This window comes from Symphalangus syndactylus, chromosome 9, assembly GCF_028878055.3.
Source record: "Symphalangus syndactylus isolate Jambi chromosome 9, NHGRI_mSymSyn1-v2.1_pri, whole genome shotgun sequence".
Classification (NCBI taxonomy): Eukaryota; Metazoa; Chordata; class Mammalia; order Primates; family Hylobatidae; genus Symphalangus; species Symphalangus syndactylus.
In genome coordinates, this window is record NC_072431.2 from 56,853,773 (window position 1) to 56,877,249 (window position 23,477).

Consider the following 23,477-nt stretch of genomic DNA (forward strand, 5'->3'; position numbering starts at 1 on the left):
CTGTCCCCCGCCTGTGGACCACGACCCGCCACGCCCCCAACTGTGGGCCACGCCCCACCCAGTGGCCCCGTCCAGACCCCGCCCACCTCAGGCCGTACGTAGTCAAGGCCCCGCCAAGTGCTTCCGCCCCTCTGCTGGTCCAGGTACGTGTGGCAAAGTGTGGGGTCGCCGCGCCCCCGCCCCCCCAGGGACCAAGCGTCCTCTTTTGCCTTCTCTTTTAATTCGGGTCGTCGTCTTTTCTCTGCATTTGTTTGTTTCCAGAATTAATGAGACTAAAATTATTTTTGAGATTTTGTTTTAGGGGTATTTAGAGACTTCCCTTTAGGTAGTAGGGGGTGCCTTGCGGGAAGGCTGGCGCTCCTCGATTTGATAAGTGATTTCTTCAGGGTTGCCAGGCTGCGCCGGCTCTCGGGAGGAGCGCTTCTGCAGGGATTACAGTTGGCAAACATTTACTGTTTATCTGCAAGCCTCAGGGCCTGCGGGAGGAGGATGAGCGTCTGTCTAATGCAAAGGAGGAATAATGATGGCAATAACAGCTCGCCTCGGGATAATTTTATTTATTTATTTATTTATTTATTTTTTGAGACGGAGTTTCGCTCTTGTCCCCCAGGTTGGAGTGCAGTGGCGCGCTCTCAGTTCACTACAACCTCTGCCTCCCGGGTTCAAGCGATTCTCCTGCCTCAGCCTGCCAAGTAGCTGGGATTACAGGCATGTGCCACCACGCCCAGCTAATTTTTGTATTTTTAGTACAGACGGAGTTTCACCATGTTGGTCAGGCTGGTCTGGACCTCCTGGCCTGAAAAGATCCGCCCACCTCGGCCTCCCAAAGTGCTAAGATTACAGGCGTGAGCCACCAAGGCCTCGGGCTAATTTACAAAGCATGTTCACCGCCACCGTCTCATTTGATCCTTTTTTTTTTAAGCATTTTTTTTCTGTCCCCATTTTAAAGACTGCGAAGCTGAGGCCCAGGGAGGCGAGTTGGAGCTAGATCTGCCTCATTTCAGATCTGTCTTGTCAGATAAACATATTTAAAACTAGCAAGTACAGAGAAAATGAATGTTGAGTAAATAATTTTAATGAATATATCCTATTATGTTCCAATGAGGGGCTTTTTAAACTTTGATCTTATTTTTGTAACAGAAGCTGTTATTTCCACGTCTTCTTAAAGGGACTTTACTATCCCGTATGTTTAAAGCACAATTGAAAGAGAACAAGGCCAGGTGCTGTGGCTCATGCCTGTTATCCCAGCACTTTGGGAGGCAGGAGGATTGCTTGAGCCCAGGAGTTTGAGACCAGCTTGGGCAACATAGTGGGGCCCCATCTCTACAAAAGTAAAAAATTAGCTGGGTGTGGTGGCACGTTTCTGCAATCCCAGCTACTCAGGAGACTGAGGCAGGAGAATCACCTAACCCGGGAGGCAGAGGTTGCAGTGAGCCGAGATGGCGCCACTGCACTCCAGCCTGGGTGACAGAGGGAGAACCTGTCTGTGGAAAAAAAAAAAAAAAAAGAGAGAGAGAGTGAGCGAGAGAGAACACATCAGATTTGAATAATTATATAATTAAGTTACCACAGAGCACAGACTGGTACCCTGACTTGTAGCTCGTGCAGACACATCTTACCTGGTCCTTTGGCGGAGAAGGGGCAAGATGGCTGGCCCCAACAGGGAGTTGAGGCTGGGCTGAAACCACAGGAAGGATGGAGACACAGAGGGAAGGGTGCCTGAGACCCTCGCTGCTGTCTCTGTGGTTAAGCATTTACTCCAAGCCCAGCACGTTGGCTGCACCCAGGAGCAGCTGCGGGGGCTCTGGGTCAGGCTCACCAGACCCTCATCTGCTGAGAGGAGCCTCCTGTCAACCCCAGCCTCCTGGCTGGACCAGCCACGGGCAGACTGCCCCGGTCTCCAGGTTTCTTTTGCATGAAAAGCTGTGCTCAATAATCCTATCAAAGCTGTCAGCCGACCAAGCCCAGAGACCAGCTGTCTCAAGGTAACAGTAAACCAGATGAAGGATGCCTTTCTCCGATTTGGTTGACATGCTTTATGTGTGATCACTCTTACGACAACAGCAGGTATATAAAAAGGCTCAGTTACAGTTTCTTGGAAATAATAAAATAACTCGGAGGGACTCGTATGCCAAGGAGCCTGAAGATGAATGCCCGGCCATAAAAGTGGGCTCTCTTCATATTTCATAAAGCTGTGGTTCAGCTGTCTGGCAGGTTGAGGAATGAAGGTGGGATTATTTTAGGAACGTTTTATGTTGCATCCAGAAGTATCCAGTTTATTGTATAAACAGCACTCAGACTTGAATGAAGGCAACAAGCATGATTGTTTTCTCCCTTCAGAAATCCTTTTGGGAGATAACAGTTTTAGGGCTAATTGAGTATAACGTCAAATAATTATCAGCTATTGCTATACAGGAAGGAAATCCCTCTTCCATCTCTATAGTGTGTGCCATGCATTGGGCTACTTGGGGTTGAGGAATTATTGTCTCAGTGTTACAAATGGGGAAACTGAGGCTCAGAGTGGCAGCGTGACTTGTGCAAGGCCTCAAAACAGAAAAGAAACAGGGCCAGGCGAGGTGGCTCACACCTATAATCCCAGCACTTTGGGAGGCTGAGGCAGGAGGATTGCTTGAGCTCAGGAGTTCAAGACCATCCTGGGAACATAGTGAGAACCCCGTCTCTACAAAAAATACAAAAAATTAGCCGAACATGGTGGCACGCGCCTGTAGTCCCAGCAACTTGGGAGGTTAAGGTGGGAGGATCACTTGAGCCCGGGAGGTGAAGGCTGCAGTAAGCTGTGAAGCTGTGATTGCTCCACTGCACTCCAGCCTGGGTGATGGAGTGAGACCCTGTCTCTTAAAAAAAAGAAAAGAAAAGAAACAGACTGGGAATCAACCAAAGGACCGGGCAAGAATACTGTACACGAGACTGTCTGTACACTGTAGACTTCATTAGCTAGTTTAAAACGGATTCATTCTCTTTAAATTGTGCTTTAAACATATGGAATAGTTAAGTCCCTTTAAGAAGACTTGGAAAGAAAAGCTTCTGTTACAAAAATAAAATCAGAATTAAAAAGAAAAACTCTCATTAGAACATAATAGGATCTATTCATTAAAATTATTTACTCAACATTAATTTTCTCTGCACTTGCTAATTTTAAATATTTTTAAATATTTCATAAGACAGATCTGGAATTATTCATTTATTATGGTAACACCTCAGTGTTTAATGTATTTTCCACACTTTTCTAAAGTGAAGTCTCACTTTGATGTCGTTTTTTCTTTTCCTTTCTTTTCTATCTAAAATTAGAAGTTGGGTTAAAAGACGTGGAAATTCAGGGTCAGTGGGGAGGTGAAGCTCTCCTCAAAATGTTTTATTTTAATTCCTTGAGTTGACTTTTTTTTTTCCAATTTGATTCAGGTATAATTGTAGTATGTTACACCACACATATTTAAAATATACAATTTGGGCTGGGCGTGGTGGCTCACGCCTGCAATCCCAGCACTCTGGGTGGCCGAGGTGGGTGGTTCATCTGAGGTCAGGAGTTCCAGACCAGCCTGGCCAACATGGTGAAACCCTGTCTCTACTAAAAATACAAAAAAATTAGCCAGGAGTGGTTGGTGGGGGGTGGGGGGTGGGGTGCGCCTGTAATCCCAGCTACTTGGGAGGCTGAGGCAGGAGAATCTCTTGAACCTGGGAGGTGGAGGTTGCAGTGAGCTGAGATCTCGCCATTGCACTCCAGCCTGGGCAACAAGAACAAAACTCCATCTCAAAAAAAAAAAAGTATACAATTTGATCAGTTTTAAAATATTTAGTAACTCATATAGAGAGTCATGTGTTGTTTAATGACAAGGATACTTTCTGAGAAATGCACTGTGAGGCGATTTCATGGTTGTGTGAAATCATAGAGTGTGTTGATACAAACCTAGATGGTGTGGTCTACTACACACCTAGGCTGGATGACGTAGCCTATTGCTCCTACGCTACAAACCTGCACAGCATGTGACTGTGCATTGCAGGCAATTGCAACACAATGGTAAGTATTCGTGTATCTAAATATATTGGCTTGGCGTGGTGGCTCATGCCTGCAATCCCAACACTTTGGGATGCCTAGGTGGGTGGATGACTTGAAGTCAGGCATTTGAGACCGGCCTGGCCAACATGGTGAAACCCTGACTCTACTAAAAAAATATAAAATTAGCTGGGTGTGGTGGTTTGTGCCTGGAGTCCCAGCTACTCAGGAGGCTGAGGCAGGAGAATTCCTTGAACCTGGGAGGCGGAGGCTGCAGTGAACTGAGATCACGCCACTGCACTCCAGTCTGGGTGACAGAGTGAGACTCTGTCTTAAAACCAAAACAAAACAAAAATATAGGCTAAGTGTGGTGGCTCACGCCTGTAATCCCAGCACTTTGGGAGGCCTAGGTGGGTGGATCACCTGAGGTCAGGAGTTCGAGACCAGCCTAGGCAACATGGCAAAACCCCATTTCTATAAAAAATACAAAAAATTAGCTGAGCATGGTGGTGTGTGCTTGTAGTCCCAGCTACCTGGGAGGTTGAGGTGAGAGGATTGCCCGAGCTGGAGAGGTTGAGGCTGCACTGAGCTGAGATCATACCACTGCACTCCAACCTGGGCAACAGAGTGAGACCCTGTCAAAGAAAAGAAAGAGAGTGGGGAAGAAAGAAGGAAAGAAATAAAGAGAGAGAAGGAAGGAAAGAAATAAAGAGAGAGAAGGAAAGAAATAGAGAGAAGGAAGGAAAGAAAAAGAAAGAAGGAAAGAAAGAAAAGACAGGAAGGAAGGAGGGAGAGAAGGGAGGGAGGGAGAAAGGAAGGAAGGGAGGGAGGGAGAAAGAGAAGGAGGGAGGCATTTATTTGTAGCGTGCCAAGCAAGAAGGACCAGGTAGCAAAATGCTCGAATCCTGGCTCACCCATGTCTTGCAGGCAAAAGTTTTTAAAGGCAGAGATACATTTCAGAAAAGCAGAAGCTACAGGCAAAATTGTGAACGAATACACACAGGTTACACATTGGTTTAGGCCTGAAAGGGTGAGATATCTTGAAGCGAGGGCTTACTGGTCATAGGTAGACTCAACGATTTTCTGATTTGCAATTAGTTAAGGAAGAGAAGCTTTGTTTAAAACTTTGGGATTAGCAGAGAAAAATGTTAACCGTGGGTTGTGATGCCCTCCAAGCCCCTCAGAAAGAAATGTAGACCAAAGAATGGTGCTCAGAATTGTCTTCAGTTCCCCCTTATCTCAGGCCTTCAGTGGAGGTCCAGGTTTCTGAAACACAGCTCAGGGACATATGGTAAGATGTTATCTTTAGTTTCTATAGGGAAAGCAAACATCTCTGGAACTCTTACTTTCTTGGCTTATTGTTTTAGGGTACTATTACTTTCTTTTTTTCTTTTTCTTTTTTTTTTTTGAGATAGAGTTTTGCTCTTGTTGCCCAGGCTGGAGTGCAATGGCACGATCTTGGCTCACTGCAACCTCCGCCTCCTGGGTTCAAGCAATTCTCCTGCTTCAGCCTCCTGGGTAGCTGGGATTATAGGCACCCACCACCATGCCTGACTAATTTTTGTATTTTTAATAGAGATGGGGTTTCACCACGTTGGCTAGGCTGGTCTCAAACTCCCGATCTCAGGTGCTTCCTAAAGTGCTGGGATTATAGGTGTGAGCCACCATGCGGGCCCTACTGCTACCTTTTGTTTTAACAATTGACTTATTTACTTCTGGGGCTAGCTAGATGCCTGCAATTTCCCTTGACAGAACCAGAATTTTCCTAATTTCCATGCTGTGAGGTCCACAGGCCCCTAAAAAAGAGGTCCCTGCTCCATCTCACATCTCAGCTGGCAGACAGCCTCTTGCCTCTCTGTGGGGATTCAAGATGTTGGCCCATCCTCCACTGTCCCCAGGTAGTCGATGACCTTGGTGGTCAGGATGGACTCTTAGGATCAGGGGGGTGTGTTTGGAGCTTTCTTGACCCCGGGAAAGCTGCAGGATGACACCTTGAATTTTCTCTGGAGTGCCGTGGGAACTGGCAATTGCATTTAGCACTCGTTTGTCCTCTCTGCGTGCTAAGTGATTGGTGACACATGGAGGCACTGATTGTTTCTGAAGGGCTCTTTTACGAGATCTCCAATAAAGTTCTAAGCGGATCATGCCTGTTCAGGGAAAGATAACACCGGTGTGAGGCCCAGGAGTTTCTCAGAAGAAATTCTAGCTGGATGAGCATTTAAGGAAGGAGATGAAGTCAGCATTTGGAGACAATGAATTAGATGGCTGGATATGTCACCGTAATCATGAATAATAAATGAGCAGGAAGAGGCTATAATTCACAGAGTGGGAGAGGAGACTAGAAACTTGTAGTGCCTGGGGAAAGGGCGTCTCAGACATGCCTTGGACTTGTGAAAAGAAACCGTCTTGAAGAAACGCTTTTCCAAAAAAATGCCAATTATCGGGAAGAGTGTCCCTGTTTCCGAGAGACAAAGGATTTATGGCTGTAACAGAAACTCTCTCCATTCAACTCCACCCTCCTCTGTCCCTCCCCTTGTACCCTGCAAGATCTTGCCAGCCATAATTAGGGCTGTTTTGGGGACAGGCCATTGCCCCACCTTCTCAAAGGGAGGTAGGAGGCGGGACTTGACTCCAGAGGTGGGGCTTGGACACCGGACCAAACTGAGGACTAGTTAAAACAGGGCCGGGGGCCGGGTGCTGTGGCTCATGCCTGTAATCCCAGCGCTTTGGGAGGCCAAGGCGAGTGGATCACTAGAGGTCAGGAGTTTGAGACCAGCCTGGCCAACATGATGAAACCCCAGCTCTACTAGAAATACAAAAATTAGCTGGGCATGGTGGCCCGCACCTGTAATCCCAGCTACTTGGGAGGCTGAGGTGGAAGAATCGCTTGAACCCGGGAGGCAGAGGTTGCAGTGAACCGAGATCTCACCACTGCACTCCAGGCTGGGTGACAGAGTGAGACGCCGTGTCAAACAAACAAAAACAAACAAAAAAACCAAAACAAAAAACAGGGACAGGGTAGAAGCAGCTTTCCATAAGACACACCCCCCAGTGCGTCATGTCAGTTTACCACTGCCATGGTAACACCTGGGCGTTTCTGCCCCTTTGCATGACAATGACTCGATGACCCAAAAGTTACTACCCCTTCTCTAGAAACTTCTGTATAGGCCGGCGCAGTACACACCTGTAATCCCAGCACTTTGGGAGGCCAAAGCAGGTAGATCACCTGAGGTCAGAATTTTGAGACCAGCCTGGCCAACATGGTGAAACCCCATCTCTACCAAAAAATACAAAAATTAGCCGGATGTGATGGCACAAGCCTGTAGTCCAAGCTACTCAGGAGGCTGAGGTGGGAGGATTGCTTGAACTTGGCAGGCGGAGGTTGCAGTGAGCTGAGATTGTGCCACTGCACTCCAGCGTGGGCAACAGAGTGAGGAGACCCTGTCTCAAAAACAAAAAAAAAAAAAAAAAAAAGAAATTTTTTCATAAGCCACTTCCTTAATCTATACGTAATTAAAAGTAGGTGTGAATGTGACTGCAAAGCTGCCCTGAGCTGCTGCTCTCTGCCTATGGGACAGTGCTGCTCACAGGAGCAGTTATGGGGCTGTAACCCTGCAGCCTCAGTAAAGCTGTTTTCTTCTACCCTACCACTGGCTTGCCCTTGAATTCTCCTTTTTTTTTTTTAAAGTACAATTTCCATTTTATTTTTCTCCAGATAATAGTCTGTCTTCAGTCTTGAAGGACTCAGTTCCTTATATGGGCTTTGGTGGGGTCATGGGGCAGCACCCCCAGGTCTAAATCGGGCTGGGGGTGTTTGGTCCTTGTGGGCTTCACGAGATGGATTCCTGACTACTTTGCTGTGAATGGCACAACCCACACAGGAACGCAGCTTCAGATACAGCTTGGGAAGCACACAGGCATCGAGGACGCTCGCTTCAGAAATGTCCCTGACTGCTGTGGCCTCCGCTATGTTTCGAATGACGAATGACATATTTCTTTCCTTTTTTTTTTTTTTTTTTTTGAGGTGGAGTCTTTCTCTGTCACCCAGGCTGGACTGCAGTGGCACGATCTCGGCTCACTGCAACCTCCGCCTCTCGGGTTCAAGCGATTTTCCTGCCTCAGCCTCCCGAGTAGCTGGGATGAGAGGTGCCTGCCACCATGCCCCGCTAATTTTTGTATTTTTTAGTAGAGATGGGGTTTCACCATGTTGGTCAGGCAGGTCTTGAACTCCTGACCTCAGGTGATCCACCCGCCTCGGCCTTCCAAAGTGTTGGGATTACAGGCATGAGCCACCATGCCTGGCCCGAATGACAAATTTCCTAATGGCCTTGTCCTTGGGCACGTGTCGGGCACAGTTCGTGCAGTGAATAGACTGCACGTGGTCACAGCCCTTTGGGGCATAATCGTTGTTCCTTCTTTTTTTTTTGTCATCTTGGAGGCCTGGACTGGAGAGAGTTGACCTTGAATTCTTTCCTGTGTGAAGCCAAGAATCCTCGCAGGCTGAGTCCCAACTTGGGGCTCCCCTGCCCTGCATCCAATGTGTGTCCTTCTAAACCTCATCCCTGCAGACAGGGATCAGGCCCTGTGATTCACAGGTGTAACAGGCCATTGCAAGGGGGAGAAGAGCTCTCAGCTGGAAAAAGGGTGTAATGAGTTTCACAAGCATAGGGAGTCTGCTGTTTTGTTAGGGTCCAAGGGTTGCCACCTCAACATCTATTTAGAGCACCCCCTGGAAAAGACAAGAGTCAGCAATAAATGGGCCTTAGGTCTGTGGATCGATGCTGACCTTTAATCACTTATTCATGGTCTCCTGGGAAGCCGTGAGCAGCATAGCCTGTGTGAGAAGGTGCCAAGGGGGCCGTCTGCAACCTTGCCTGTCTTCTGGACCATTCCTACCCACAAAACAGTGTCTCCCATTTTATTATTATTTTATTTTATTTATTTCGAGACAGGGCCTCACTCTGTCACTCAGGCTGGAGTACAATGGTGCAATCTGAGCTCACTGCAGCCTCAACCTCCTGGGTTCAAAGCGATCCTCCAGCCTCAGCCTCCTGAGTAGTTGGGAGTACAGGTGCACACCACCATGTCTGGCTATTTTCTTTATTTTTTGTAGAGACGGGGGTTTTGCCATGTTGCCCAGGCTGGTCTCGAACTCCTGAGCTCAAGGGATCCTCCTGCCTTTGCCTCCCAAAGTTCTGGGATTACAGGTATGTGCCTGGCCCCATTTTGTTTCTTAATTATTTTTATTTCTTTAGAGACAGGGTCTCCCTCTGTCACCCAGGCTTGTGTGCAGTGGTGTGATTATAGCTCACTGCAGCCTCAAACTCCTGGGCTCAAGTGATCCCCCCACTTCAGCCTCCTGAGTAGCTGGGACTACAGGCATGTGCCACCATGTAAGACTAATTTTTGAAACGTTTTGTAGAGCTGGGGGTTTCTCCATTTTGCTCAGGTTGGTTTCGAACTCCTGGCCTAAAGTGAACCTCCCACCTTGGCCTCCCAAAGTGCTGGGATTCCAGGCATGAGCCACTGTGCCTGGCTCCATTTAAAATAATCCTGTCTTGACCTCCCAACTGGGCCCCATTTCTGGAATCTCCGTTGGAGTAGGGTTTCTCAACCAGCTCTCTGCACTTGCTGAACCCATTCCTTCCCTTGCATGTTTGCTCCCCGACACCCTGTCTCTGCCAAAATTACCCACAACCAAGTCACCACTGAGCTCTGGGTTAGTAGACCCAATGGGTGTATATTAGCCAGGGTTCTCCAGAAGGACAGAACTAATAGGATATATAAGTTAATTCTCCTTAACTCAAACGATCACAAGGTCCCACAATAGGCCATCTGCAAGCTGAGGAGCAAGGAAGTCAGTTAGAGTCCCAAAGCTGAAGAACTTGGAGTCTTTTTTTTTTTTTTGAAACAGAATTTTGCTCTTTTGCCCAGGCTGGAGCGCAGTGGTGCCATCTGGGCTCACTCCGCCCTCCAGGTTCATGCGATTCTCTTGCCTCAGCCTCCTGAGTAGCTGGGATTATAGGTGCCTGCTACCACGCCCGGCTAATTTTCGTATCTTTAGTAGAGACAGGGTTTTGCCATGTTGGCCAGGCTGGTCTTGAACTCCTGACCTCAGATGATCCACCCGCCTCGACCTCCCAAAGTGCTGGGATTACAGGTGTGAGCCACCGCGCCCACCCCCGCTTCTTTTCTTTCTCGGCTTCTATGACCTGGCCTTCCTCTACCTTTGTGATCTTGTGCCTGGGTCTTTTTTTTTTTTTTTTTTTGAGACGGAGTCTTGCTCTGTCACCCAGGCTGGAGTGCAGTGGCGCGATCTCGGCTCACTGCAAGCTCCGCCTCCCGGGTTCACGCCATTCTCCTGCCTCAGCCTCTCCGAGTAGCTGGGACTACAGGCACCTGCCACCACGCCCGGCTAATTTTTTTGTATTTTTAGTAGAGACAGGGTTTCACCGTGGTCTCGATCTCCTGACCTCGTGATCCGCCCGCCTCGGCCTCCCAAAGTGCTGGGATTACAAGCGTGAGCCACCACGCCCGGCCGTGCCTGGGTCTTAATTTATAAAGGTGACTGAGGGGGATGACACAGAGGAGTCAATGGTATTGAAGGAAAAGTTTAATGTTGGTCAGGCACGGTGGCACATGCCTGTAATCCCAGCACTTTGGAAGGCCGAGATGGGAGGACCGCTTGGGGCCAGGAGTTCAAGGCCAGCCTGGGCAATATGGGGAGACCTCATCTCTACAAAAAATTAAAAAATTAGCCAGGCATGTTGGTGCACACCTGTAGTCTCAGCTCTCAGGAGGCTGGGGTGGGAGGACCACTGGAGCCCAGCAGGTCGAGGCTCCAGTGAGCTGTGATGGCGCCCCTGCACTTCAGCTCTGGGTGAAAGAGTGAGACCCTGTCTCTAAAAAATAAACAAGAAAAAGCTTCATGTTATTCCCAGTTTCCCTGGAAGTGAGAGGCATGACACCCAGGCAGGCCTGCATAGGGGAAGCACCCATGTGGGTCAGGAGGTAGAGGATTGTGGGGACAGCCCAGTCAGCGACCTTCCTTGCGTTTCCTGTGGGGAAGGCAGTGAAGGGTGGTAGAAACAGCTTAGGACCAGCTAGCTTGAATAAAGCCGGTGGGTTCTTGGTTATAGGAATGGTCCCTGGTTGCCTGGTACCTGGCTCTGGGTGATTTAGGGCAGGGGAAGTACTGTCTTGGTGCATGACAATCAAAGGAGGTGGTTGGGAGTATGGATTTGGGATTGGTTGGAGGGTTTGTGTGTCAGAAAAATCAACATTCTTCTCTTAACCAGTCAACACTCAACACAGGTAGTGTCAGATCCCATAGGCTAAAAGCTCAGTCTCACAAGACCGCCCCCCGCCGACCCCGCTTCAGATGCCAATCCCAAGCTCTAGGCTATTTTACTTGTGTTTCTGACTGGCCAGCTGTAAATCGGGGTTCCCACGACCCCCTCCTCATATTCCATCAATTTGCTAGGGTGGCTCACAGAACTCGGAGAAACTCTTTCCTTCCATTTACCTATTTATTATAAAGGATATTACCAAGGATACAACCAGATGGAGAGATGCATAGGGTGAGGTTGGGAAGGGTCGCAGGTGCAGGAGCTTCTGTCTGCATGGAGTTGGGGTGCTCCACTCTCCAGCTACATGGATGTGACCGTAAACTGGAAGCTCTCTGAACCCTGTAGTTCAGGGATTTTTTATGCGGATTTCGTCACGTAGGCATGATGGATTATTTGCCCAATCTCCAGCCCCTCTCCCCTTCCAAGAGTGGCCTCATTAGAGCAAAACACATTCCTATCACCCAGGACTTTTTAAGGGTTTTAGGGGCTATGTGTCAGAAACTAGGGTCAAAGACTAAATATTAGAACCAAAAATGTTCCTAGCACTTTCCTAGCACAGGAAATTACAAGGGTTTTAGGAGCTCTGTGCTAGGAACTGTGGTAAGAAATCAAACATAGGGCCGGGCGCAGTGACTCATGCCTGTAATCCCAGCACTTTGGGAGGCCAAGGTGGGTGGATCACCTGAGGTCGGGAGTTCAAGACCAGCTTGACCAACATGGGGAAACCCCGTCTCTACTAAAAATACAAAATTAGCTGGGCGTGGTGGCGCACCTGTAGTCCCAGCTACGCGGGAGGCTGAGGCAGGAGAATCGCTTGAACCTGGGAGGCGGAGGTTGCGGTGAGCTGAGATCATGCCACTGCACTCCAGCCTGGGCAACAAGAGCAAAACGCTGCCTCAAAAAAAAAAAAAATAATAATAATAAATAAATCAAACATACTGTCTGGTCTCAGTGGCTCATGCCTGTAATCCCAGTGTTTTGGGAAGCTGAGGTGGGAGGATCACTTGAGACCAGGAGTTTGTGATCAGCCTGGGCAATATAGCAAGAGCCTGTCTCTAAAAAAAAAAAAGAAAAAGAAAAAAGAAAGAAACCAAGCATATATTTCTTATTATATCATACTATCACAGTTTGTAATATATTTTTATGTGCCAGCAAAAGCTAGATTGCAGGGGAGAGGCAAACAGCATTGGCTGTTAGTTCAGCCCTAAGAGGAATGGAGGCCAAATAGACAGTCTTTTTTTTTTTGAGATGGAGTCTTGCTCTGTCACCTAGGCTGGAGTGCAGTGGCGTGATCTCAGCTCACTGCAACCTCTGCCTCCTAGGTTCAAGCGATTCTCCTGCCTCAGCCTCCCAAGTAGCTGGGATTACAGGCTCCCGCCACCATGCCCAGCTAATTTTTGTATTTTTTGTAGAGACAAGGTTACACTATGTTGGCCAGGCTGGTCTTGAACTCCTGACCTCAAGCGACCCACCTGCCTTGGCCTCCCAAAGTGTTGGGATTACAGGTGTGAGCCACCACTCGTGGCCATGCCCAGCTTTTAAAAAAATTTTAGTAGAGACAGGGACTCACTGTGTTGCCCAGACTGGAGTGCAGTGGTGCAACTAGAGCTCACTACAGCCTTGAACTCCTGAGCTTAAGCCATCCTCCCACCTTGACCTCCAAAGTGCTGGAGTTACAGGCGTGAGGTGTTGTGCCTGGCCTGACTTCTCTTCTGCATCCCTCCCTAAGTCTTTAAATGTTGCCTTGTCCTACAGCTGGGTCCTCTAGAGGTCTCCAATGCCTAGGCCATGGACTGGTACCAGTTCATGGCCTGTTAGGAACCAGGCTGCACAGCAGGATGGGAACAGTGGGTGAGCAAGTGTTACCTCCTGAGCTCTGCCTCCTGTCAGATCAGCACAGCATGACATTCTCATAGAGCATGAACCTCACTGTGAACTGCACATGGAAGGGATCTAGGTCACGTGCTTCTTATGAAAATCTAATGCCTGATGATCTGAAGTGGAACAGCTTCATCCTGAAACCATCACCCACCCTTGCCAAACTGGTGTATGGAAAAATTGTCTTCCACAAAACCAGCCCCTGGTGCCAAGAAGGTTGGGGATCACTGCTGTAGCTACTCTTCTTGGGGAAGGTCTCCTAGCACCCTGGATTTAAATACCATCCTATGCTGAGACTCCAGGACACTTGGTATCCTCCATAGGACCCCAGCTCTCCATGTGATCACACTGCCTCTGCCGCAGCCCAGCCACCCACAGGGACAGGCCACAGGGCTAGGGGCAGGAAGCTCCTGGAAGGCAGGAGCCTGGGTCCTGATCCTGGGTCAGTCACATGCTGAGGTCTTGGCAGGTCCTTTTCCTTGTGAGGCCTCAGTTTCCCCATTTCTCCTTGGTTCATTTTTGAGTTCCAGGCTGCTATGCCAATTAAGAACTCAATTAAGGTCCAGCCACGGTGGCTTAGGCCTGTAATCCCAGCACTTTGGGAGGCTGAGGTGGGAGGATCGCTTGAGCCCAGGAGTTTGAGACAAGCGTAGGCAACATAGCAAGATACCATCTCTACAAAAAAGTAAAAAATAAAAAAATTAGCCAGCCGTGGTGGCATGCACCTGTAGTCCCAGCTACTCAGGAGGCCGAGGCAGGAGGATCACTTGAGCCCAGGAGTTCAAGGCTGCTGTGAGCCATGATTGTGCCATTGCACTCCAGCCTGGGTGACAGAGAAAGACCCCATCTCTAAAATAATAATAACAATATTAATAATAATTCTCAAAACTGTAGGCAGCTTTGTTTAAATGCAACAGTTAGAACCCCAGGGGAGTTTGTGTAGAGAAGTGTCGAATGGGATGAGCTATGACACTAAACTGACCGGGTTTGAATCCTGGCTCTGGAACTTCTTAGCTGGGGCATTTTGAACCTGGTGCCTCAGTCCTGTCATCAACAAGAAGGGCAGGATTATGGCACCTCCCTGAAGGAGTTGCCATAATGACCTGATGGTTTAATACATGTAGGGCTTGGAGCAGTGCCTGGCACTTGGAAAGCACTCAATAAGTGCTAGTCATTAGCGTTAGCATTATAATACTTATAGTAATTACTGTTTTCCCTTCTGCTCCTTGTCCTTGTTTCTTTGAATGACTCCAGCATCCAGTGATGTCGCTAGGGTTGAATGGTGAGAGCTATTGTTAAACTTTCGGGAATTTTACCAGCTAGTGGATGTCACATTGGTAACTTGAAATAGGCTTTGGTGGGAGTGTTTACACAATAGGAATCAGCAGATGCTACAATCAGGTACTTACACCAGAGAGCTGGTTGTTGAACATTGACCAGCACACCCCTGCCATCATCCAACCATCCTATTACCTATGCCAGAGATAAGACATGGGAGGAAAGGTTGGGGTATGTATTGCCGCACTGCCTACCTGCCTGCCTGGCCATGGTTCTGACACTCTCCTCCTGACTGGCAGCCTGTCCTATCGCTAGGTTGTAACAGCTTTTTTTTTTTTTTTTTTGAGATAGACTCTTGCTCTGTCGCCCAGGCTGGAGTGCAGTGGCACAATCTAGGCTCACTGCAACCTCTGCCTCCCATGTTCAATTCTCCTGCCTCAGCCTCTTGAGTAGCTGGGATTACAGGTGCACACCACCACAGCCGGCTAATTTTTTTTTTTTTTGAGATGGAGTTTCACTCTTTTTGCCCAGGCTGGAGTGCAATGGCATGATCTCGGCTCACTGCAACCTCCGCCTCCTGGGTTCAAGCGATTCTTCTGCCTCAGCCTCCCAAGCAGCTGGGATTACAGGCATGCACCACCATGCCTGGCTAATTTTGTGTTTTTTAGTAGAGACAAGGTTTCTCCATGTTGGCCAAGCTGGTCTTGAACTCCCGACCTCAGGTGATCTGCCCACCTCTGCCTCCCAAAGTGCTGGGATTACAGGTGTGAGCCACTGTGCCTGGCCTAATTTTTGTATTTTTAGAAGAGATGGGGTTTCACCATGTTGGTCAGGCTGGTCTCGAGCTCCTGACCTTGTGATCTGCCGGTCTTGGCCTCCCAAAGTGCTGGGATTACAGATGTGAGCCACCACACCTGGCCAGTTGTAACAGCTTTTGACTGATGCTAAACCCTGGGTGTTCACTATCTATGAACTCCGCTCACACCTCTGTATTCAGCCCTTTCCTCCCAGCTCCCTTCAGCTGGGCCCTCTGAGTGTGCGTTGTGTTTTTCACCAGGCTCCCACCTCAGCTAGGCTGCCAGGTGCAGATTTCACTGGTGCCTGCCCATATCCCCTGTGACTTACCTTCTCAGTGCACACCGGCCTGATATCTAGCTGCCAGCAGCCACATCACCTTGCCCTAGGGCCTTCTCTGAAGCCGTTCTACATCTAGGGCATTATTGCCTCCTAGAAGTCGTCCTCAGTGACTTCCAGGAATTAGTGGATAAATACATGAGCCTGCCCTCTTGGATGGGTAACTCTGAAGCACTTATGCCACATTCCAGAGAGTTCTGCAGTAGGCAAACCTTCATTGCCTACTGGGGTAACTGGCTTAACAACACTTTAATGGCCACCTTCCCTCCTGTATGACTTGGCTAGAGCTGCCATAGATTGGGTGGTTGAGCAGCAGCAATTTATTTTCTCACAGTTCTGCAGGCTGGATGTCCAGATTAAGGTGCCATCAGGGTTGGTTCCTGGTGAGGGCTCGCTTTCCAGCTTGCAGATGGCCGCCTGCTAGCTGCATCCTCCCATTGCCTCTCCTCTGTGCTTTCGAGGAGAGAGAGAGAGAGATTCTGGTGTCTCTTCCTCTTATTATAAGGACATCAGACCTATGAGATTAGGGACCTACCCTTATAACCTCATTGAACTTTAATGACCTTCTTAAAAGCCCTGTCTCCAAATACAGTCTTGTTGGTGGTTAGGGCTTCAATATATACATTTTGACAGGGACACCATTTAGTCCAAAATACCTCCCTTGTTTCAGTGATTCCCCTGAAAGTGCTTCCTGGGATCACCTCCCAGGAAAACTTTAGGACCCTGAACCCTTGTCTTGGTTCTGTTCTAAGACAATGCTTCTCAGACTGTCACTTCTAGACTGCAGGCTTGCTGACAACAGATGGGGGTCCTCCCACATGAGGGTCCTCCCACAAATGCTCTGCAATACAGGTGACAGGCCAGTGGGGTGAGCCCCAGCTCCTACCAAGGGGTCACAGCCTGGGGCAATCTCTGTCCTCCCATCTTTCAGCCTCTGCTGCATTCTGACCTCTTCATTAACCCCATCCGGGAGTTGCCCCTGCAAGGGCAGGGAAAGCCATCCAGGGGCTTTCATTATCTGGGTCTCAAATCTGGGGCCAGATTTAGCCAATGGGTAGGGTACAAGAAGGCCTTCTACGTCCCACCCTGGAGGGCAGAGGTCTGGGCCGTGGCTGGAACAAAGCCTGCCCTGGTGACCCCTCTCAGGCCCTGGCCCACCCCAGTCCTGCCCTTGATGACAAAAGAGGGTATCCCTGTCTCTCAGGGGCCTAGGATCCTAGACACTGTGTCTGCTTTGAAGGGAAAGATGCCTCTGAGAGCGGTCTGTGGCTTCACATTTATTATTGATGCAGCCTTCAGCAGCCCTCTCTTGGGCATTTCCATTCTGTATGTAAATTCCAATCCGATTTCAGAGCAACAGTGGCCCGGCACAGGCCTGTGAAAACTGTGGCTGCTTAGACAAGGCTGGACCAAGGGGGAGACATGTTCCTACCTGACCCCAAAGGACCTTGGTGTTTGGATTTTGGAGACTCAAATTACAATGCATCTGTGCCCTGTTTTGTTTTATTCTATTTGTTTAATTTTTTGAGATGGGGGTGGGGGTCTCAGTACATTGTCCAGGCTGGTCTTGAACTCCTGGGCTCAAGTGATCCTCCCTCCTTGGCCTCCCAAAGTGCTAGGATTACAGGTGTGAGCTAGTGTGCCCATCTTGTGCCCTATTTTATTTTGGGCTGGCTTTTGGGGAAGACTCTTTTTTGCCATCCAGGGTCACTTGCGGCTGGTGGGTGGGGACGGAGGCTGATTGCAATAGGTACCTGCAAGCCCCTCCCCTCCCCTGGTGGTCTGCCTGGATACAGGTCACCCTCTTGAGTTCTGGTGTTGAGGGGAAAATGTCACCCTGTGGTTTGTGAATAGTATGGGATGGGATGAAAGGGGAGAGGGCTGAAGATACGTGCCCATCTGCCTGCCATGGACCATATGTGACTTTTAAAATTAAAATTAAATAAAATATTTTATTATTTACTTATTTATTGAGATGTAGTATTGCTTTGACATCCAGGCTGGAGTGCAGTGGCACAATCTCAGCTTACTGCAACGTCTGCCTCCTGGGTTCAAGCGATTCTTGTGCCTCAGCCTCCCAAGTAGCTGGGATTATAAGGGCTTGCCACCACGCCTGGCTAATTTTTTTTAATTTTTGGTAGAGACAGGGTTTTGCCATGTTGGCCAGGTTTGTCTCAAACTCCTAACCTCAGGTGATCCACCTGCCTTGGCCTCCCAAAGTGCTGGGATTACAGGCGTGAGCCACTGCGCCCGGCCAAAATTAAATAAAATTTAAGATGCAGTTCCTCAGTCACATTAGCCCTATTTCCAGTGCTTAGTAGCCACAGGTGGCTGCTGTATTGGACAGCACAAATATAGAACATTTCCATCCTTATAGAAAGTTCAAAATTAGCCAGGCATGGTGGTGCTTGCCTGTAGTCCCAGCTGCTCGGGAGGCTGAGGTGGGAAGATCGCTTGAGCGCAGGAGGTCAAGGCTGCAGTGAGCTGTGATTGCACCACTGCACTCCAGCCTGGGTGACAGAGTGAGACCCTGTCTCTAAACAAGAAAAGAAAGAAAGAAAAAAGCAAGTTCCATTGGCCATGCTGGGCTAGTGCCTGCAGCCTTGCTTGATTCGTATAGGTGAGCACCCGAAAGGTGGTTTTCGGCCTTCACGGAAAGGAAGGACTCCTTGGATCCTTGTTAAAAATGTAGCTACGTGGGGTGAGTGGCTCGTGGCTTGGACTCCAAGTGCCTATAGCCTTCTTATCTCCATTCTGTCCTGCCTTCTGCTGTGCTCCTGGCCTCAAAGGCTGGTCCTTCCTGGGTCACTAATGCTAGGCTGGCCCAAGGGTGGATCTGTCAGCCACTCTCCAACCCTAACTAGGGGAAGGGAATGGGAGTGGAAGTGGGGTTCTGTGCTGCTGCCCTTCTGCAGAGCCTGTGTGGTTTACGGGTGATACTGCCCTGGCACTGTGTCCAGAGCAGAGCACGTATGTCCTGGGAGAATGGCCAGAGGGTTTACAGGGAATCAGTATGTTAGACTGTTAGGGGCTAAACTGTGTCCCTTCAAAGCCCATCTGCTGAAGTCCCAATCGCCACAACCTCAGAGAATGACTGCATTTGGAGATATGGTCTAAAAAAAAAATGTAGCTACTTGGAGCCCACCCCTAGAGTTTCTCATTCCCTTGGTCTGCACTGGGCCCAGGAACTTCGATTCAAAAACTTCCCAGGTGATTTGAAACAACTTCTTATTTTGAGTTCACTTGAAACGTACAGAAAAGCTGTAAAAATGGTACAGAGAGTTCCCATATCCCCCCTCACCCAGCTTCGCCTCTAGCTGACGTCAAACATAACCACTGTGTAATGATCAGACCCAGAAAATTAACACACTGCAATGCTGTTAACTAAAAGACAGCTTGTATTTGCATTGCACGATTTTCTATGCTAATGTTCATTTCCTGTTCCAGGATCCCTCCCAGACCACATGCATTTAGTGGTTATTTCTGTTGATTCCCTTCTAATCTGAGGTCCTCAGGAGAGTCTGATACGGTGTCTCAGGGATTTCATCTTGGGAGATGCTGAGGAACTGGGGCCCAGGATGGGGAAGGGCCAATGAGGAGAAGAGACAGAGGGAAGATGCAGGGAAGTGGCGTTTCAGAGCACAGGCTGCTGTGGTGTGTGTGAGTGTGTGTGTCGGTGTGCATGCACGTCTCTGTGCACATGTGCATGTGTCGGTATGGGGGTGCACACGTGTATCTGTGTGTGCATGCGTAGGTACAGGTATGTGTGCATGAGCATGTGTGTGCACACGTGTGTCTCTGTGTGTGTACCTTCCTGTGTCTCTTGGTGTGCAAATACGTGTGCATGTGCAAAATTGGGAGGGTGATGGCTGTAGGGTGGGAGCAGGAGAAACTCCTAGAGAAAAATCCAGTATCTCTCCACTACGATGTATATATATATATATATAGAGAGAGAGAGAGAGAGAGAGAGACTCACTCTGTCGCCCAGGCTGGAGTGCACTGGCATGATTGTGCCTTACTGCAACCTCCACCTTCCAGGTTCAAACAATTCTTGTGCCTCAGCCTCCCGAGTAGCTGGAATTACAAGCATGTGCCACCATGCCCGGCTATTTTTTCTTTTTCCTTTTTAGTATTTTTAGTAGAGACTCTGTCTCTACAAAAAATAAGAAAATTAGCCAGCCATAGAGGGGCGTGCCTGTGGTCCTAGCTACTCAGGAGAGACTCAGGCGGGAGGATAGCTTGAGCCCAGGAGCTGGAGGCTGCATTAAGCTATGATCACATCATTGCACTCCAGCCTGAGCAACAAAGCAAGACCCTGTCTCTAAACAAACAAGAAAGAAGCAAAGGGCCGGATGTGGTGGCCCACACCTGTAATCCCAGCACTTTGGGAGGCCAAGATGGGTGGATCACCTGAGGTCTGGAGTTCGAGACCAGCCTGACCAACACACGTGCCCACCACCCAGCTTGAAATGAGAACACAGCCTGTTCATTTGACGTCCTGTGTGCCCCTCCCTTCCCCATCATAGTCTCCTGTCTTCCCACAAAGTTGTTTTTGTTTTGTTTTGTTTTGTTTGTTTGTTTTTGTAGAGGCAGGGTCTCACTATATTGCCCATGCTGGTCTTGAACTCCTGGCCTCAAGAGATCCTCCCACCTCAGCCTCCCAAAGTGCTGGGATTACAGGTGTGATTTCCCCAGTGCAGCCTCCCAGCCCACTGCCCTGCACAATCCTCAGCCTCAGTGGATGGGTGTCTCTGACAGTCACAAGAGGGAAAAAAATAGGACTGTCAGTGTCTTTAATAATAGAAGAGATAAATCACTGTAATAAGACTGGAGATCATACAGGTTGCAGATCAGCTTTACAAATCACAGGCAGGAGCAGCAGCAGAACCTGGGGGGTCCCCTCCTGGGGAGCAGGATGTTGAAGGTCCATTGCAGCTCATCCAGCCAGCCACTATCAGCACGTCATTCTTGAGATTCATGTATGCAATATTTGCTCCTCTGCCCCATTAAACAAATCTGAACCTGTTTTTGAGGGTAAGCCATAGAGGGACATAAGGACAGAAGTGACATTTATTTGCCTCATAAACAAAAGTGCCTCCTGTTTTGCAATGAGGTCATTTAGATATCTCTGGGCATGCATTTCATCATTGTCTGATTGCAAAAGTAATCCGTGTTTATTACAAAAGCTTTGGAAAATACAGAAAAGAATGAAGAGAAAATTAAAAGTCCCTATAATGTGGAGATGACTACTGTCAGCACTTCTATGCACATACACATATTTTTAAAAAATGAAATGAATGAAAAACATTTATCATATATATTATGCATGTATCTGTGTATGTATTACGTATATGTGTAATATATGGATTTAGGGATACATATATTTGAGGAAAAGATTAAAGAGAAGCAGAGTTCAAGTGCGGTGGCTCACACCTGTAATCCAGCATTTTGGGAGGCCAAGGTAGGAGGATAGCTTGAGCTCAGGAGTTCGAGACCAGCCTGGGCAACATAGCGAGACACCATCTGTATATGCAAAACAAAAAGCAAGCAAACAAACAAAAAACAAAACAAAAAAAAACAAAAAAAACCTAGCTGGGCATGGTGGCACATGTCTGTGGTCCCAGCTACTCGGGAGGCTGAGATGAGAAGATTGCTTAAGCCAGGGAGTTGGAGGCTGCAGTGAGCTATCATGGTGCCCCTGCACTCCAGCTTAAGTGACAGAGTGAGACCCTGTCTTTCCAAAAAAAGAAAAGAAAAAAGAAAACGAAAAGCAGAGGAATGATTGAACACAAATGAAGGATTGTGATTAACTTTGGGCAACATAGCGAGACTCCATCTTTAAAAAAAATTTAAAATTAGCTGGGCGTGGTAGCATGCACCTGTGGTTCCAGCTACTCGGGAGGCTGAGGTAGGAGGATTGTTTGAGCTCAGAGTTCGAGGCTGCAGTGAGCTGTGATTGCACCACTGCACTCCAGCCTGGGTGATAGCAAAAGACCCTGTTTCTGAAAAAAAAAAAAAAAAAAAAAAAAAAAAAAAAAAAGCAACAGGTGAGCCTGGGACCTTCCAATGTGAACACATCGGGGAGAGGAGGAGGAACCAGCAGAGACTGAGAAGTGGCCTCCAGGGAGCTAGGAGGAGAACCAGGGGAGAGGGTAGGGTCCTGGAGGCCAAAAGAAGAAGTACCCAGAAGAGGGGTGCTGGTGATGGGCTAGACACAATGAGGATGGAGAATCAATACTGGACTCAGCAGCTTGGGGACACTGGCCACTGGGATGATGCCAGCTGTGGTGGATGGAGTAGGTTGACTAGTGGTCCCCCAAAAGATATATCCAGGGCCTAACCCACAGTACATATGAATGTGACCTCATTTGGAAATAGGCTCTTTGCAGATGCAATTAAGTAAGGTCAGAATCTCAAGCTGGGTGCAGTGGCTCATGCCTGTAAAGCCAGCACTTTGGGAGGCCGAGGCAGGTGGATCACCTGAGGTCAGGAGTTCAAGACCAGCCTGGCCAACATGGGGGAAACCCCATCTCTACTAAAAATACAAAAATTAGCTGACGTGGTGGTGGGCGCCTGGAATCCCAGCTACTTGGGAGGCTGAGGCAGCAGAATGGCTTGAACCTGGGAGGCAGAGGTTACAGTGAGCTGAGATTGCACCATTGCACTCCAGACCTGGCAACAAGAGCAAAACTCCATCTCAAAAAAAAAGTGAATCTCAAGTTGAAATCATCCTGGATTTAGGGTTGGCCCTAAATCCAATGATCCAATGATGTGTGTCCTTATAAGAGGCAGAAAAGGCTGGGCGCAGTGGCTCATGCCTGTAATCCCAGCACTTTGGGAGACCGAGGTGGGCAGATCACAAGGTCAGGAGTTCGAGACCAGCCTGGCCAATATGGTGAAACCTTGTCTCTACTAAAAATACAAAAATTAGTTGGATGTGGTGGCACGTGGCTGTAGTCCCAGCTCCTCTGGAGGCTGAGGCAGAAGAATCACTTGAACCTGGGAGGCGGAGGTTGCAGTGAGCGGAGATTGTGCCACTGCACTCCAGCCTGGGCGACAGAGCGAGATTCCGTCTCAAAAAAAAAAAAAAAAAGGCAAAAAAGACCACACACACACACACACACACACACACACACACACACACACACACGGGGTCTTTGAAGACAGGCAGAGATTGGAAGGATACCACTGCAAGCCCGAGATTGCCAGCGACCAGCAAAGAGCTGGGATTATAGATGTGAGCCACCCTGCCTGGCCAAGCCTGACTCTTTAAGAGGAGGGAGGGGCTGGGTGCAGTGGCTCATGCCTGTAATCCCAGCACTTTGAGAGGCTGGAGATGGGCGGATCACCTGAGGTCAGGAGTTTGAGACCAGGCTGCTCAACATGGCGAAACCCCATCTCTACTAAAAATACAAAAAATTATCCAGATGTGGTGGCGGGCACCTGTAATCCCAGCTACTTGGGAGGCTGAGGCAGGAGAATCGCTTGAACCCAGGAGATGGAGGTTGCAGTGAGCCGAGATGGCGCCACTGCACTCCAGCCTGGGTGACAAGAGAAAAACTCTGTCAAAAAAAAAAAAAAAGAAAAGAAAAAGGAAGGGGAAAGAGGAATTGGGACAAAGAAATGGGGTGGTGGTGGGGGAGGGAGGTGGAGTCAGGCAGGGAGCTGTGGGTGGAGAAGCTGGTGCGTGCATAGTGAGCTGGTGGAGGTCTAGAGACATCCTTCATGCCAGCTTCCATTTCCCCAAAATATAGTGTGATCATTTCCCATGATTTTCATATTTTATATCGTTTTGGAATTTTTAATATAAGCCAATAGATTATTGA

General features: G+C 48.6%; 1 long non-coding RNA gene across 1 annotated transcript in view; it reads left to right on the plus strand.

Annotated features, from left to right (window-relative positions):
- Positions 1-23,477, plus strand: part of LOC129489580 (uncharacterized) — a 98,282-nt gene continuing 74,805 nt past the window's right edge. The window contains exon 1 of the long non-coding RNA XR_008660035.1: positions 1-143. This is a non-coding gene — a long non-coding RNA (uncharacterized lncRNA). The remainder of the gene's footprint in view (positions 144-23,477) is intronic.